The sequence below is a fragment of the Marmota monax genome, unplaced genomic scaffold, assembly GCF_021218885.2.
Source record: "Marmota monax isolate L192 unplaced genomic scaffold, Marmota_monax_Labrador192_F-V1.1 WCK01_AAM20220418_F8-fsc00145, whole genome shotgun sequence".
In the NCBI taxonomy this organism is placed as follows: Eukaryota; Metazoa; Chordata; class Mammalia; order Rodentia; family Sciuridae; genus Marmota; species Marmota monax.
In genome coordinates, this window is record NW_026695201.1 from 4048545 (window position 1) to 4063472 (window position 14928).

The window sequence follows — 14928 nt, forward strand, 5'->3', positions numbered from 1 at the left end:
TGTCAAAGCAGGATCTCGTTTAATGAGAAAACATACACAGCTAATATAATGTACAGGAGTCAATCAGGATAAAGGTCAGCAGGATGGGGAGAATTTACATCTACACCCACCCTACAGGCAATAATGTATGTGAGGGCAGAGGAGTTCTGAGCCTATCCTAGAGGTGGTCTGATTCTTCATCGCAACCCACGGCAATGCCTCTGGCTAATCGCTAGGTGCTCTCTTAGCCACATGTGGCTCCAGGACTGGGAAGCGGGTAGCAGCCAGCAAGTTAAGTTTCCTCTTTTCTGATGCAACATGCCCCACGTTACATCATGCCCTACATCTCCCTCGTTTTGTTTTATTAGCAGGTGTTTGCCTTACTCGAGAGTGTGCCTGTCTTAGGTTGTCCCCCTCTGGGGATCTTACCTGTCATTGACTACCACTCTGGCTCTTCAGGCAGGGTTGGCAGACCCAATGGGAAGCTTTAAGGACGGGAAATGTCTATCACCTATGAAGGAAACCTTTCTGCTCCCGGCTTACACCTGTATGTCCTGGTAGGGGCCATGACCAACCTCATAGGGTTCCCAGTCAGTATCTTGTAAGATATCTTGTCAGTATCTTGTTGCTGCCAGACAACCATCAGTTGAACAGCTCTGGCTCGATAAGGGAGCCACCCACCATTTTAGCCCAGTCCATAGAAAGCTAGATTGCAGTTCATTCCAACAGGTTTTAAGGTCTTCTTGTAGTCTCTTGATCTCGTCTTGGATGATACCAGAGCGATTGGCATAGAAGCAGCACTCCTCCTGTAGGAGCAGGCATAGTTCCCCTTCTCAAGCGGTAAGTAGGTCCAGGCCACGATGGTTTTGGAGTACTACTGTAGCCAAGGAATGAGTTGAGATTGCAGGTCTAAGATAGTGTTGGCACGTGGTGCATACCATCTATCATCTGCTGAGAAAGCTTATTGCACATCTGTAAAGAAGTATAGAGGCCAGCAAGTCCAGTTCCCATCCCCGTGGCCACGATGAATGCCATGAGGGAGACAATGAGGAGTCTGGTCACAACCAGGCAAAGTGTCCAGAATGGTCTTTTCATTTTTACAATTAAAAAATCATACCTCAGTGTAAAAAGTAACATAAAACTTTACACATCCTATTGATAACAGGTCCAGTTATAGAACATCAATGATATAAATAAATCTCCAATATGTTTTTCTCTTAAGCCTAAAATTACCGTACAACTTTAGAACACCCGCTTGATATAATGCTCTTTTAAAGCTTCTACCTTACAGACTTGTATACCTGGAAGATATGAACACATTAATAGCACCACAATTACACTGATGTTTTTATATTAACCAAATTTAGCTTTTAAAGAAATAACACAGCACAATTCTCTAAAATAACAGTTCTTGTTTAACCAGCTGTTTAATTTTTTTTTAAAGATTACTTGCTCTAGAAACAAGAAACAAAACTTAATAAAACACAATGTTATGGGTAAACTAATGTTTTAAGAAATCTTTGTCCTTTTAACATATGACTGATTGTAAGAACAAACTTACATAGACCTTCTTTATCACTTACTTAAACTCTTATTTATCACATAAAGATTTTCTTTATTTAGGAACACTTTTTTTTCTTCTATTAAATATGAGTTTTATATCTAGAATCTTCTAATTTCTTCTTTCCATCTGTTAACCTCCATTTTTTGTTCACATTTTGAAACAATCTTTGTAAATTTCTGAATTTAGGTAGATTATTTCATAGACCTCAACATTTTATTAGTTTTTTTTGAACACCTAGAAAAACTTGTAAGCTTAATTTTAAATACATCTTTACTTTCATCTGTTTACCCAATTTAAATTGAACTGTTTAAATCACATGAATAAAAGATATTTGCATCCATTTTTTAAAATTTTTCATGAGTGCTCCTCATATATCTGCCAATTTTCTATCATGGGTATGACATATGGACATACACACATACAGACATTCAACGCATAACACAAGTGTGCACATATAACACAATAGTAAAGGCCTTGTAGCTTTTCACAGGTGAAATCTCCATTGCAATGTTTAAAAACTCCACAGTTGATCAAAAAATAGAACTGATCAGAAAAACATTAACCTAGGTCTGTAGGATCAAAATCATGAGCTCAAAAAATAAAACAGAACTCCATGATGTGGGAGAGGGCATAATAGCAGAAAAACCATTTTGGTGTGCCAGCTTTGGAGTATATGTGTGGTTTTGGGAAGAGCATAAGGCAAAATCTACTTAAAATAGATATTGAAAAAAGCATCCTGGCTACCACCTGGGTTTGACTCTGCTTCTGATATCCCATCCTTCTTCCTGTAACTTACATATGGGTTTGAAGGTATTCCCACAAGTAAGCCTCAGGGTATTTTTACATTTGAAATAGGCCTCAATGGTGCTCATTAACATATCTATCCATTAGCCTCCAGGTGTGGGAGAACCATTGTCAGATGTAAGGATGTAAGATGTAAGGATGTCAGATGTAAGGATAGCTAAATTGGAGTTCTGGATATCAGCTGCTATGGATTTGAGATGTTGCTAACCCTGCATTTATAAAGCTCAGGAGGCATGAGAATGGCGTGTAGTCCCCCCCCTTTTTTTTGTATAAAGCAGGGCCAATCCTGAAGGGGCCCCTGGGGGGAATTTCCTTTGGAGGCTCTTTTCCACCCTCTCGAGGAAGGTGGCAAGATCCTTGGTAGCCCTCTGAGTCCCCACTGGCTCCTTGCTGGCAAATTTTTATGCTTCCACCCAAAGCTAAAATGTTCAAATTTTTCATTTTATTATTTTGCCAATTTGAAGGAAACTGTTTTTCTCAGGTGGCGCTGGAAGGCCATTCTCTCTCCCTATCGCCATCCCCCGGCAACCTCAGATGGCCTTGGGGGAGTGTCCCGGACTCGAGCTGCCACCAAGCTGCCACTGGGCCGCACAGGGAGCAAGAGCCTATGAGACTGTGCCTCCAGGTCGGGCGGGCAGGTCAGAGCTCTGGCTCAAGCAGTGGCAGCCTGGGACTCTGCTTGGCCCCGCCCACACAGCACCCACCAGGCCTGGCTCAGCTCGCCCTGGCCTGGGCCAGTGGGCCCTAGGCCGGTGTCTAGGCGGGGCGCCTCCTTTGGGTGACGGGGCTGGAGGGCACCCCATTACTAGTTTAAAGGCTTCCCCCCAATATCAAATTTGGACTTACAATCCTTTTGCCAAATGAAATCCCTTTTTACACTGGGGGCAGGGCATCTTAGGTGGACTTTGATCTTTCCAGACCCTGGAAGATGGTTTCAGCCCAGGGCGAATTAGGCCCATCCTCTGAGATGGTCTTTTTTTGAGGTGTTTTTTTTGTTTGTTTGTTTGGTTTTTTTTGTAAGAGGGCGGAGAATTTCTGTGAGGGGGAGGGATGACAATATGGCGGAGGCCATTCCCCATCCTGTCTACCAAGTGTTCCGGGACAGGGGAAGTTAGTGTGGAATTTAGGGGACCAGGCCAAGGATTGGTGGTAGGAGGAGTAGGTGTTTTGAGGGCAGATAAAAGGGTCTTGAGGGGCCAGGAGAGAAACAGGCAGTCCCTCAGAGGGGGGTCCTCTCCCAGGTTAACTTCCCTCTTCCTCACCAACTGTTCTGTGCGGTCCCAGGTGGCCCAAAGCCCAGGGGTGGAGTGGGACAGAACGGGGGATGCAGACGCCCAGGCGCCAGTGGGGCCTGCAGCAGGCCACGAGAAGAAACACCTGGGGCTCCCACAGGCCGGCCTGGCTCCCTCTGGCAAACCTCTCCCTCCTCCTCCCCCTCAGCCATCTACCAGGACCCCACAAGTGTCAAGGTTTCCCAGACCTTTTTGGCCTGCACATCCAAGATCTCTAAACCTCGGCTTTTGAGCATAAGAGCTGGGTCGTTATGCCTAGTGTGAGATTGCCCCATCTTTCCAGGGATACCCTTACCTCGGAAAACTCGCTTGATACTCTCACTCTTGATAAACTGAGTTCTTCGTGTCCCGCGTGGGGCCCCAGATGTCGGGGTTTTTAGCCTCCCCCCTTCCCTCCAGACCTGTGGGAGAGATTGGGGGAGCATGCCCCAACCAGGACAGGCCAAGAAAGGTAAAGGTCTACTGGCCGCCCACACCCAGCCCTCCCTCCATGGAGGACAATCAGACGTGCCAGGGAGAACTGTCAAAGCAGGATCTCGTTTAATGAGAAAACATACACAGCTAATATAATGTACAGGAGTCAATCAGGATGAAGGTCAGCAGGATGGGGAGAATTTACATCTACACCCATCCTACAGGCAGTAATGTATGTGAGGGCAGAGGGGTTCTGAGCCTATCCTAGAGGTGGTCCGATTCTTCATCATAACCCACGGCAATGCCTCTGGCTAATCGCTAGGTGCTCTCTTAGCCATATGTGGCCCCAGGACTGGGAAGCGGGTAGCAGCCAGCAAGTTAAGTTTCCTCTTTTCTGATGCAACATGCCCCATGTTACATCATGCCCTACAAGGCAAGAGAGCAAATCACCCCAAACAACCAAGGTACTCCAATAACAGAATCCATTGACACTACAGTGGAAGTAATATCAGAGAAGGAGTGTAGAATGCACAGAATCAGACTGATCTGTTAAGTAAAGGGTAGTATAGGAAGTGAAATCAAAGAGAAAAAAGAGGAAGTAAAAAATTACTTCAATAAAGAGACAGAGATTTTGAAATTACTGAATACACTTTCTTCTCAGCAGCACATGGAGCCTTCTCTAAAATAGACCATATCTTATCCATAAAGCAAGTCTTAGAAAATAAATAAAAATAAATAAATAAACAATATCTTGCATCCTATCAGATTGTAAGGAATAAAATTAGAAATCAATGATACAATAAAAAATAGAAGCCACTCTATCACCTGAAGACTAAATTATATGCTATTGAATGGCAAATGGATAGCAGAAAAAATCAGGGATGAAATTTAAAAAAAAATACTTAGAGGTAAATGAGAATAGAAATACAACATATCAAAATCTGCGGGATGCTATGAAGACAGTCTAAGAGGAAAGTTCATTGCATTGAGCTCATTCATTAAAAAAATAGAAAGTCAACAAATAAATAAACTAAGACTACATCTCAAAGGCCTAGAAAAAGAAGAACAAATCAACACCAAAAGCAGTAGAAGACAGAATATAATTAAAATCAAGCTGAAGTCAATGAAATTGAAACAAAAGAAGCAATCCAAAAAATCAACAAAACAAAAAGTTGGTTCCTTGAAAAGAATCAATAAAATTGATAAACGCTTATGTCAGGAGCTGCCACATAGGAGTAAGCATGCATGGACCCTTAGACTTAAGGGACGGAGGTGTGGGACTGGCTTCCACTTGCAGCATGAGAGCAGGTGGACCTCACCTTCACTCGGCAGGAGATTGAAGCTCTGGGAGTGGGCATCACCCAATGAGACTGAAACACCAGTCCCTTGCCACATTTGGGTGTAATTTTCTTAAGTGTCTTCCCCTCAATAAATAGGGCTTCAGGTTGCTCTCACTCTCTTTTGTCACCTCTCTTGCTTCCCTTGTGTGAGCTGGGGCCAAGGAGCCATCAGTGAACCCCAAGAAAAAGGTATTTTCTCTGTCTCTGTGTTTTCTCTATTCAGTGCCAACCCAATTTACCTAGAGTGACCCTGACTAATTTAGTCATATGTTGCAACATGCTTAGCCACTCTTATGAAGAGAAAGAGAGAAAATGCAAATTACTGAAATTCGCAATGAAAAAGAAATATCACAATAGACACTACCTATATACAGATGACCAACAGAACCTATTTTGAAAATTTATACTCTAATAAAATAGAAAATCTTGAAGACATAGACAAATTTCTAGAAACATATGACAGACTCAAATTGAATCAGGAAGACATAGAAATTTTAAAAAGATCAATTTCAAGCAATGAAATTGAAGAAACCATCAAAAGCTTACCAAGAAAGAAAAGCCCAGGACCAGATGGATTCTCAGCTGAGTTCTACCAGACCTTCACAGAAGAACTAACACCAACCCTCTTAAAATGATTCCATGAAATAGAAAAGGAGGGAACCCTTCCAAACAAATTCTAGGAAGCTAGTGTCCTCCTGACACCAAAACAAGGCAAAGACACATCAAGGAAAGAAAACTTCAGACCAATATCCCTGATGAATATAGATGCAAAAATTCATAATAAAATACTGGCAAATCACATACAGAAACATATTAAAAAGATATTGCACCATGATCAAGTGGGGTTCATTCCAAGAATGCAAGGTTGGTTCAATACACAGAAATCAGTAAATGTAATCCATCACATCAATAGACTTAAAAATAAGAATGATATAATATCTCAATATATGCAGAAAAAGCATTTGACAAAATACAGCACCCCTTCACGTTCAGAACACTAGAAAAACTCGGGATAGGAGGAACATATCTCAACATGGTAAAAGCTAAATCCAAGGCCAGAATCATTCTAAATGGAGAAAAACTGAAAGCATTCCCTCTGAAAACTGGAACAAGACAGGGATGCCCTCTTTCACCACTTCTATTCAACATGGTTCTGGAAACTCTAGCCAGAGCAATTAGACAGAAAAGAAAGAAATTAAATGAATACAAATAGAAAAAGAAGAACTCAAACTATCCCTATTTGCTAATGACATGATTCTATATTTAGAAGACCCAAAATACTTCAATATTTCTAAAACTTATAAATAAATTCAGCAAAGTAGCAGGATATAAAATTAACACCTATAAATTAATTGCACCCCTATACATCAGTGATGAATCAAATGAAGAGAAATTAGCAAAACCCCCATTCACAGTAGCCTCAAAGAAAATAAAACATTTGGGCATCAATCTAGCAAAAGAGGTGAAAGGCCTCTACAATGAAAACTACTGAACACTAAGAAAGAAATTAGAAGACCTTAGAAGATGGAAAGATCTCCCATGTTCTTGGATAGGAAGACTTAATATTGTCAAAATGGCCATACTTCCAAAAGTGTTTTACAGATTTAATGCAATTCCAATTAAAATCCCAACAATATTTCTCATATAAATAGAAAAAGAAAACATAAAATTTATTTTGGAGAATAAGACCCACAATAGCCAAAGCAATCCTTAGTCAGAAGAGTGAAACAAGAGGTATCACAATACCAGAATTTAAATTATACTACAGAACTATAGTTACAAAAATGGCATGGTATTGGCACCAAAGTAGACTTGTAGACCAATGGTATAGAATAGAAAACACAGATGCAAACCCACATAAATACACTTAACTCATACTAGAGAAAGGTGCCAAAATCATACATTGGAAAAAAAGATAGCCTCTTCAACAAATGGTGCTGGAGAAACTGGAAATTCATATGCAGCAAAACAAAATTAAATCTCTAACTCTCACCATGCACAAAACTCAACTCAAAGTGGATCAGGAACCAAGGAATTAGGTCAGAGACCCTGCACCTAATAGAAGAAAAAGTAGGTCCAATTCTTTATCATGTTGTTTAGCCCGCAATCAGCACCGGCTTCATGAATGAAGGTTCAAAACGTTGAGAAATCTCTAGGGAGTTTTGAATTAAAGAGACAAGATTCTAATTACCTTTAAACCAGCTCCAGGACGGCTTCTCCTAGCTCCAGCCTCCAGCCACCTATTATGGTATCGAGGTTTACTGAAGAGGCTAGCGAGAGAGAGAGAACACGCCAGGGAGTGGACTTTTATGGGGGAACAAAAAATTCTGGGGAAAATCCCATCCAATGAAGATTAAGGGGGGCAGTGTCCCAAGGTCATGGGCGATGATTGGGTCTTCAGGGTATTGGCAAGACACGCATCCACATGGACAAGCCCTCGGACCTGAGAAGGGTGGGGAAAGCTCTGGACACAAGATGTGCCTAAGCGCCTCTCGCCCAGCCAGGGAGGTAACTCAAATCAAGTGCAAGGATGACCTCCCATAATATTGGATTAGGTCCTGACTCCCTTAACAAGATTCCTAAAGTGCAAGAAATAAAATCAAGAATCAATAAATGGAATGAATTTAAACTAAAAACTTCTTCTCAGCAAAGGAAAAAATCAATAGTGTGAAGAGAAAGCCTAAAGAGTGGGAGAAAAATCTTTTCCTTACACACACCAGAGAGAGCACTAATCTCCAGGATATACAAAGAACTCAAAAAACTTAACACCAAACAACAAATAACCCAATCAATAAATGGACCAAGGAACATAACAGACTTCAGAAATACAATTGATCAACAACAAACATATGAAAAAATGTTCAACATTGCTAGCAATTAGAGAAATGCAAATCAAAACAACTCTAAGATTTTATCTCACCCCAGTCAGAATGACAACTATCAAGAATACAAGCAATAGTTAAGTGTTGTCAAGGATGTGGAGGGAAAAGGTATACTCATACATTGCTGGTGGGACTGCAAATTGGTGCAGCCAGTATGGAAACCAGTATGAAGATTCCTTATAAAACTTGGAATGGATCCACCATTTGACCCAGCTATCCCATTCCTTGGTCTATACCCAAAAGACTTAAAATCAGCATACTACAGTGACACAGCCACAACAATGTTTATAGCAGCTCAGTTCACAATAGCTAAACTATGGAACCAACCTTGATGCCCTTCAACAGATGAATGGAAAGAAACTGTGGTATACATACACAATGGAATGTTACTCAGCATTAAAAGAAAATAAAATTATGGCATTTACAGGTAAATGGATGGAGTTGGAGAATATCATGCTAAGCGAAGTAAGCCAGTCACAAAAATCAAAGACCAAATGTTTTCTCTGATAAGTGGATACTGATCCATAATGGGGGTTTGAGGGCATGGGAAGAATGGAGAAACTTTGGATAGGGCAAAAGGGAGTGAGAAGAGGGGAGGGCGCATGGGAGTAGTGAAGATGGTGGAATGAGATGGATATCATTATCCTAGGCACGTGTATGATTGCATGAATGGTGTGACTGTACATCATGTACAGAGAAATGAAAAGTTATGCTCCATATATGTACAATGAATTGAAATACATTCTACTGTCATGTTTTACTAATTAGAACAAATTTTTAAAAAGAGACTTCTGGCTGTATCTGTGAGGATGTTTTCAAAGATGATTGGCATGAGACAGCAAATGAAAGGGGAAACCCACCCTGAATGTAAGGAGCACTATCCAATAAGCTGCAGGCCCAGATGGAACATAAAGTGAAAGACATGAGGAAGCCTCAGTGGATGCAAGCTATATTCTGGAGCCAGTGCATCTGTCACTGCCCCCAAGGCCTGTGGACATAATGTAATCCCACCAGCAATTCTCCAGGGAGCTTCCAGGTCTTTGGTCTTGGGACTTTGCCCACATTATTGGCCCCCCCTATTCCTGAGGCATCAGGTTCTTGGGTTGAGGAGCTACTGATTCCTCTGGCTCTCCAGTGTGTAAACAGCCTTTGTGGGGCTATGCAGCTTTTGATCCTATAAACCAGTCTGATAAATCCTCTTTTATAATCACACACACACACACACACACACATGCACACACACACACACACACACTCACATACACATACACCCTGAAGGAGAATCTTCTTCTCTTAGGGTTAAAGTTGCCTAAAACCAGACAAAAGTCCTTTTCCTACAATTGGCTGAATTATGACACAAGTTCACTCTCAGCCTCAAGGGCTGAGGGCACTGATTGATTGAAAAACAATGGGATTCTGTAAATTAAGACAGAGATATGTGGGAGGGCCTTAATAATGCTAGAGACACTGAACCCCTGCACTCTGATGGTTTTATTTTTGCCAGAAGAAGTGGCCTCCTCATCTCAGTGGCAGGAGCATCCCCACCACTACCCCTTGTGGGGTTGGCCTCTCCACTTCTCCCTGAGAGAACTAATCTTACAATGTCTATGGAAACAGTAATGACCTTTCATGACACAATGCAAGACAATGCTGATACGCCTGAGGACTCAACCTCACCACCCACCTTTTACCTGTAGACTCATAACCAGACTCAAGTGTTGGCAGGTCCCCTAGAGGTGAAGTGCATAGTGTTGCCCACAAAGTGCTATTCTCTGAAGGAACTTCTTGAGTTTTCTAATTTATACAAGCAGAATTCATGGGAACATGTATGGGAAAGGATTTTAAGGATGTGAAATAATGATGAAAGGACATAAAAGTAGACCAGGATTGAATTTATTGATCTGGACCCATGAAGCAGACATTCTGGGTTTAATGTAGCAACTCACAATGTTAAAGGTACCTATAGTTTATTTGGCTCATTGTCAAAAGGTGAATCAAAAGATGGCCTACTATGACTGAGAATAGAGAGATTGGAATGCTGAAGTAGGGTTGCCATGTAAGACCTTCATGTCCACATGGGAAGGGTCTAGAAGGTGTGCCCTTCACCACCACTTTAATAAACAGATTTGTGAGGGGAGCACCAGCAACCTGGAAGAGCTCTATCATTGTTCTTCTCTGTATGCCAGACCTTACGGTGGGAACCACAGTCACTCAATTGAAAAACTTAAATGTGATCAGTTATAACTGGATCCAGGAATGTCAGGGGCCAAGTGGTGGCATTCAACTTCTAAAGGCAAAGTGAGAGACTCACCATAGTGGATGACAGAGGAGAAGCAATGAACAGAATGGTCTGACTCATGTAGATTTATGGGACTGATTAATCATGGTGGTCCCAAAAGTTATAAAGATGGGAGACCTACTAAATTCCTACTCAACTTAGATAAGCAGAAAAATTCCAAGGTAAATATACAAAAGTTTACCTTGAATCATAAGAATAGAGAATCACAAACCCTCAAACTGATCCCAGACTTGAGCTAGTTTATGGATCCAAAACCCCTTGAGGAAGAACCCAAAAATTTTAATGTTGATCTTTCTCCCATCCTTTCCCAAAATGGCCTATGGTCTTTAACTGTACATTGGTAAAAAGGAAATAATTCTAGGAGATCAAAGTAGAGTCTTATGGTAATCAGCAGGTCAATGGAATTTTAGCCAAGGTCCACTCACAGTGGGTCCAGTATGTTCCTGAATCCATCCTATGTCTCTTTCCCCAGTCTCAGAATGTATATTTGGTATACATATACTCAGCACTTGGAAGAACTTCCACATTGGTTTCCTACCCTGTGGAGTGAGAGCTATTAAGGTGGAAAAGGCCAAAAGAGAGTTATTAGAGCTGCCTTTATCTGAAAAATAGTAAATTATAAGTAAAGTATGTCCCTGGAGAAATTACAGAAATTAGTGGCACAATCTAGAACTAGAAAGATGCAGCGTTGATATTTCTTACCACATGCCCATTAACTCTCCTGTTTGGTCTGTGCAGAAGATCGATGGATTTTGGAGAATGATGATTGATTATCATAAGCTTAATCAGGTAGTGACTCCAATTGCAATTACTATACCAGCTGTAGTCTCCTTGTGTTATGGTTTAGATGTGGTGTCCTTCAAAAGCTCCTGTGTGAGACAATGCAGGAAGGTTCAGAAGAGAAATGATTGGGTTGTGAGAATCTTAACCCAATCAGTGAATTAATCCTCTGGTAGGGATTAACTGGTAACTGAAGTGGTAGGGTGTGGCTTGATGAGGTGGGAACTGACCACAGCTTTGGGTTTATATTTGTATCTGGAAAGTGAAGTTTCTCTTTCTGCTTTCTGATCACTATGTGAGCTGCCTCCCTCTGCCACACTCTTCTGCCATGATGTTCAGACTCACCTCAAGCCCCAAGGAATGGAGCCTACTGTCTATGGACTGAGACCTCTGAAACCATGAGCCCTTAAACAAACTTTCCTCCTCTGGTCAGGTCTACAGTGGTGAATAAGGTGACTAAAACACCTTGCTTGAATAACTTACCTGGCAGGCAGCTAATGACTAGGAAATGCCTTTTTCTCCATCCTTCATCATAAAGGCCCACAAGAAGTAATTTATTTTGCTTAACAAGGCCAGCAATACACTTTCACTGACTTGCCTCAGGGATATGTTAACTTTCTACCCCTGTGTCATAACTTAGTTCACAGACATCTTGAACAAGATATCACACTGGTCAATTACTTTGATGATATTACGTTGACTGGACCAAGTGTGAACTTGTTGGTGAAGCATTTGTATGTCAGTGGATGGGGATTAAAGCCAACTAAAATTCTAGGGCCTCTTACCTCAGTGAAATTTCAGCAATGTGGGGCATGCCAATATAGCCCTTCTCTAAAGTGAAGGATATGTGCTTCATCCAGCCCAAGAAGGAGGCACAATGCCTAGTGGTCCTATTTGGATTTTGGAGGCAGTGCATTCTTCATTATCTAAATGTGTGTTGTTGTTTTTTTTCTGGCTTGCCTGTTATGTGACTCAAAAAGTGGCTAGTTTTGAGTGGGGCCCAGAAAAGGAGAAGGTTTTGCAACAGACCCAGACTGCTGTGCACACTGCTCTGCCAGTTGGACCATATGACTCATAAGACCCAATGGTATTTCAGATGTCTGTGGCAGAAAGGGATGCTGATTAGGGCTTTGATAGGCTCCATTGCGATGGAGGCCCTTGGGATTTTGGAGCTAGGTCCTGACATCATCTTCAGACAACTTCTCCTCCTTTGAGAGACAGTTCTTAGCCTGCTCCTGGTCCTTGGTGGAAACTGAATGCTTGACCACAGGCCCCCCAGATTACCATGCTAAAATAGTAACTCCCTGCTTTTCTGTGGTGGTGGTAACGTACTGTGAGGGGTTACTTTGCATTCACAGTTATTTCACTATTCTCTTGGTCTCCCTCCTTTGCTCCTGTTTTTAGTAGGCCTCTTTATAACTTTGACTATGCTGTTACATTCTTAGGAAGTAAATTTCTTGCATGTCCCAGTAAGCATGTCACCTCCCATTTGCTCTGTTCTTGACTTCTGGCCTTATATCTTACTTCTTGCAGCAGTTTGTACCCTACTTCAGACCACCTAGCATGTTTTTCTAAACACTATGCTTTATCTCACAGACATTACCATCTCAGTTAACAGACAAAATGCATTGTTCAAGATTAGATGTCACACCTGTAAGGGGTAATGCAGAACCCCAGTGACAGGGCACATTCATTGAGAACATTAGAGTCACAAAACCCCGCTTCACCTCCTATCCTTACTGGCAGATTTGGGAATGAGAAAAATGAGTGGTAGAGCAGATGTGACACTTAGGGGAGGATCAGAAAGAGGTACTGTGATAGCTAGTTGCGGGTGGGGAGTGGGCACACCAAGAGGAGGGGAGAGTTGGGAGGTAAGGTCTGTGTCAGACAAAAACTTGCAAAAATACATCATTAAGTGGGATATTGGAAGTGAGTGTTTGAGGTTACATCAGCTGCTAAAATATTGAGTCCTTTCTGAGAGTCAGTTCTACCCAGCAACTTCCAGAAGGCCATAAGCTCCCCTTCTCGGGAGTTCTGCAAGGTGACCACTCAGAGGATACTATGAATAAGATTTGTGTCTCTTCTAAGACTGGATTTTTCTGAACACTCATTAACTTTTAACTCCTGCATATTCTTTTTGTGGTTTCTACTAAGTGTACTTCTACATGCACTTGCTTAATTTAGTCACGAGGTCACTACTGTCTGCTGATATGAGATCAGAACTGGTCACAGCTTGTCAGGAGCATGTGATGGCAAGTTCTCCAACATGTTTTCCATTCTTAGCATTAATATGACATCATTTTTTCAGCTTAATGTGCCAACCAAGTCTGTCTTCTTGGATCATAATGTAGTGTTTCATATCAAAATCATCCTTAATTTCTACAACTGACTGCCAAAATGCTTTCTAAATCTGTTTATACTAATTTGCATAGCTGCTAAGCAATTGACAAAATGTCAAGATTCAACTAAGCACTCTCTTTTTTGAGAAATGCTTACATTTTAGGAATATAATGTAAGAGTTTCCAATTGGTGGTGTGAACCTTGTGAATATATCTGGGCATCATATCATAGTGAATATATTGGCTCTGTTGCCCTACAAACACCTCTGCCAGCCCCCCACGAACCTCCGTGAACCACTCTCACCCAAGCTTGGCTCAAGGCACACCTGTGCCAGCAGAGGGCAGCAAGGGGTTGGAGTATGTGAGATTGGGGGCGTTAGAAGTGTGGTGGCCCGCATGAAGTGACCAGATGGCTTTTTTTTTTTTTGCAGTGGGAGAAAGCCATTAGCCATTCAGTCAGGGACTGGAACTGAGGATAGGGACAAAGAGGAGGATTATGCAGAGTAGTGAAGAATATGGACTGTCCTTGCTCCATGGGTGACAATGAGCACTTTGGACCTTTCTTTCATCACTCCTGACTTGTGCCCCATTAAAGGAGTTGAATGAAGAGATTTCAGAAAAAGCTTGTAATTATTGTGTCCTCTGATCAAGTATGAAATGATCATATGTTAAAGCAGGAGGGATGGAGTTTAGGCCCAGAGAATAAGCATGCTCTGAGATACAGGAACAGAACACCAGCAGGGAGGGAGGCTAGCGTCAACCCTGCCTGAAGACACTCAACTTTCCCATCCTTTGGGGTGGGGTTGGTGGTTTCTACTGGTGCAGACATAGACCTGGGGTACCCAAGCCTCCTCTGTGCTATTTTCTATTCTACATTTTTGCATCCCAGAAGCTGTGACATTGAGCTAAGCCCAGCTCTGAGCTCTAGATATCTGGGTAAACCCCCAAACCAAAAGTAGTCTCAGGGGGCCCTACACAGGGCAGCTATGACAGGACAGCTCCTCCCAGGGCCACCTCATGTGCCTTGGAATCAAGGTCTTGTTGCAGTCTGCTCTTGAGGGTTACAGAGTGCTTCCACTTCCCTTCTACTGTTTCGCCCCCACAATGATCTATGAGGTCAGCAAGATGAGACAGTTTTATTCTAATTTTATAGATGAAGAAATTATGAATCATAGAAGTAAAGTAGCTTGTAGTGTCAGACACTACATTAGAACTTCTCTGTGCTCTAAAAATCC

At 41.9% G+C, this 14928-nt stretch overlaps 1 long non-coding RNA gene across 1 annotated transcript in view; it reads right to left on the reverse strand.

Moving 5' to 3' along the window:
• LOC124082540 (uncharacterized) overlaps positions 1-14928 on the reverse strand; it is a 27942-nt gene continuing 13014 nt past the window's right edge. The window contains exon 2 of the long non-coding RNA XR_006848421.2: positions 1-11443. This is a non-coding gene — a long non-coding RNA (uncharacterized LOC124082540). The remainder of the gene's footprint in view (positions 11444-14928) is intronic.